Source organism: Apium graveolens, unplaced genomic scaffold (assembly GCF_009905375.1).
Source record: "Apium graveolens cultivar Ventura unplaced genomic scaffold, ASM990537v1 ctg7862, whole genome shotgun sequence".
NCBI lineage: Eukaryota > Viridiplantae > Streptophyta > Magnoliopsida > Apiales > Apiaceae > Apium > Apium graveolens.
This window is the reverse complement of record NW_027420691.1, coordinates 1-3,916: the sequence shown is the minus strand read 5'-3', so window position 1 is coordinate 3,916 and position 3,916 is coordinate 1. Positions and strand designations below refer to the sequence as shown.

The following is a 3,916-nucleotide window of genomic DNA, read 5'->3' as shown; positions in this document are numbered from 1 at the left end:
TATATTTACTCCTCTAACTCTCACCAGCACATGTCTTAATTGTAGTAGTCTTATTTTCCGTGATCCTACCTTTTAGGAATAAAGTTCTTATCACATCCTATTTTTCAAGACAGTTGATGACCAAGTCTTGTACGTTCATGTCAATGAGTATCACTCATGTCATATCCCATGATTTATGTCTGTATCATTTTCGTCATGTCGATCATTAGTTGTCATCTTACATTTTACAAATAATGAAAATTTTTGTGCAACATAATTTACGCCATTCATAATAGTTATGTTTGCACACAAGGCATTGATATAATCAAACCAGGTGAGACTGTAATAAAGGTATGGATAGTTGATTTAATCATTGAAGTCTGGTGATGCATGTTCTACATACAAACATATTTTACACTTGTGTTATGCATAAAATCTTTACTCCCCCTCCTGGCCTCTTTCTTACAGTACTATTAATAATAGACTCAAATCCTGAGCACCTACTACTTAAATTGTATCAAAATGTAAACTCTCTGTAGATCACAATCTCCCCTTGAAAAAACTGGTGCACAATTGTTTCAGTGCCTTTCGATCTGGTTCACCTGCATCCATCCTCGCTTTCACGTCATTAGCATAATCCTCCTACATAAAAACATACAAGTACATTAGTTAAACTAGTTTATTCTGATGAATGATGATTCTGTATAGAAGTACAGAAATTGAGTTGTTTAGGGCATGTATGCATTCAAACTTGTAGCATACCGAGATTAAGTTGCGCTGTAGAAGGCGATCGACAAGGTGGAGAAGAATATCCTTAGTGTACTCAGGATGACCTTGAATGCCCATGATATTATCACCATGTTTGAACATCTCTATCCCTGTCTTATTCGACCATGCCATCACCTCTGCTTTAGGAGGAAGCTCTAACATCTAGTTAAAACATGTATAGTGATCAAGCTTATAAAGGTAAATTGTACTCAATAGAATACTAGCCCTGAAAGTAGTATGTGGACAGACCTTTCGAGCTACATTTTATTCCTGCTAAATTTGCTTTTTATTATTTAATGAAAGCATCTCTAACTTGTAGAAAATAATATAAATATCTAGTTGGACCTTCCGTACACGTCTTGAGGTTTAGAGTGACTGATTACTTAACGTGGTGATTCAGGAGGGGCAGGGGTCATAGGTTCGAAACATAACTAAATCATACATATAGAAATATTGAATTGAATAGCTCAAGTGGTTAAGTTTATCCTCTGTCGTCCTAGTTTATCCTCCATCACCCTCACTCATCCAAGAATTTTTTCAACATATACTCATTTGTAAGGCTATAAGTCATATATGTCAAAGAAAGATACTCATTTGTAAATACCTCATCCTGATGCATTCGATCACGGACATTGCAGAAGGCACGTCGAATGTTGAAGGAAAGACCTTGGAAGACGAGGAAGAGGTATGCATTGGCGATGACAGATAGATAGTTGTGATTCCAATGTCCCATCCTGAGTTTGCCCTTCCAATCCTTCCTCCTAATGCACGTCCCAGTATCTAACCAAAAGGCAATAATATCAAACCAGATATTGTATTAAATTATACAGCTATATAAACTATACGTTTCTAAGTAATCTCTAAAAATTCTAATACTTTAGCTTCTTCTTGCCTAATTAAAGCATTTCAATTTGTATGATTGGCTTGACAGCCAACATGATACACACATGTTACCTAACATATACCTATAAATGAATAAAATATTAACACGATGTTAATTACTATGTTACTCTTTTCCTTGCATATTTTCAGGTTTTTAATGTTACGTTCCAAATTTGTTTGCATTATCTAGAGTTTTCACGAGAACAACCTCGGGTTTATATGGAAAGAAGTATACGTAAATGAATTTTTTGCCAGTAGGAGTAATGTATGCGTCATATGACTTATTTTCAAACAAAAAACAAAATATACATGATGAATTGGTTATTTAAAAGGTGTATACGGAAACAAATTTTGTGAAGCATATGAATTTACTTTCGAATAAGATATACTCTGATTTGGCATGGCACGTAGATATTACGTCTAAGCAACTGGACATTGTTAGCTAGTTTAATATAACAAAACTGGGGTGCCGGAAAGCGTTGACATTCTAATATTAAATTAAATTAAGCACAAGTCTTAAAACTGGTAAAAAAAATTGTTTTGTCTGTATCATGAGATTAAAGTCTCGTGAGATTAAAATCCGGTTAACAGGAATTAGAATGTATAAACATCCCACTGTTAACGGGTTGAAATCACGTGATCCACACGCACACTTAGTAACAAGTGTTTGAGCCTATGAGGTATACGAGAAAAGTGTTGACATTTGTATTAGGTTTACAGGTAGATAGATTTACTAAGCCTGTAAACTATGAACTGATGATATAACTATCATATAAGAGATAACTACTTGACTCAAGTTATCATTATTACTTGGTTTTTAAATTAATTACCTGGTGTCCGAAACAAATTCCCAGAAGTCTTTTTTTCATGAAATTCAACTTATTGATCAGATTGAGTAGCTTGCATATCCAAACATCATTTCCATGAGCATCATTGCAGCTTCCGGTGATCACAAAGCCATCGTAAAGCTCGATGTCCTCGTCGTCGGGGAATTCTCCTGCGACGACACGGAACATGTCCCATGTTTCTCCTTCCTCAGCTAGCATTTCCACAAAAACACCAAAGTAACCTCCGTATTTTGTCTTGACGTATTCAGAGTCCTCTGCACATAACAGAACACCATACCTTTTTCCACCCATGTCTCTGTTTTTAATGTCTCGCAATGTTACAAATAATAACACAGGTAGATTACTTACACTTACTGCAAATACGATTGCAAGTGTGTTTGTACAAGTGCTTCTCTCTGGATGTTTGGGGGAGAGAGACAGAGAGAGAGAGAGAGTACTCTTGTAGGAGGATTGAGGAAGAGTTGAGGCTGCATTTCTTTTATAAGTTTAATTTTTACCTTTAAACTTTTATAGGATTTAACCGTAGCGGTAAATGAACCTCGTAAAATTATAAGAACAACTTCGATGGTTGGAGTCGTTCAAATTTAAAGGTTGGCTATGCCTTTAAATTTAATGGATAAAGCTGGACCTGAACTACGAAAAAAAGATTCAGGCGCACATTTTTGTTTATCAAGGGCACAAAATATTTTTTGAAACAATTTTACCCATTGAAATTAGGTTAAAAAAATGTTTATTTAGTGAAAAAAATTCAACAAAAGTTTTCCTCATTAAAATTTGAAGGAAGCATGGGTTATTCACTTACCCGCCACGTCGCGCACCGGATTTACGGAAATTTTTAAGTGCACGGGAATTATTGTGGATTCTTCTCTTACTTGTGGTGAGAAGATAACTTAGATATTTCAACATATATCCAATTAACTACGTTAAAATTCATCAGTTGTGTTATCTATTACTATATTTTTAAGGATAAACCCGTAATGACTTATATAGTTGATTATATAGTTTAATTTAAATGAAACTCTTGAAATATATATAAAATAATAAAATATATTTTTAATGTAATTTTGTCAAATCCCTCTGCACCTAAATTCCTATAATTCTGGATTTGCCGAATTCTCGTATTTTCACACCCGCATTTGTGCTCATGCTTCCTGGGTTAAAAGTGATGAAAGAATAATATTCATATCACATGTAGGGTCGCACAGAATTTCGGTCTAGACTTGTAACCCGGACCGGACCGGGTCTACCGGTCCAGGACCTGGACCGGACCGGACATACCCGGTTCGGTCTCCGGTTCTTTAATTGAAAAATCCGGTCTTCGGTCTGGTCTGGTCCAAGACCTGAAAAAATCTGGTTCAACCTGAATGGACATGAATTCATATATATAATTATTTTACCTTTAGTTTATATCTTATAAAATCATATATAAATATTAAATA

General features: G+C 35.0%; 1 pseudogene; it reads right to left on the bottom strand.

Annotated features, from left to right (window-relative positions):
- Positions 1–463: 463 nt before the first annotated feature.
- Positions 464–3,849, bottom strand: LOC141704449 (gamma-glutamyl peptidase 5-like; annotated as a pseudogene).
- Positions 3,850–3,916: the final 67 nt, after the last annotated feature.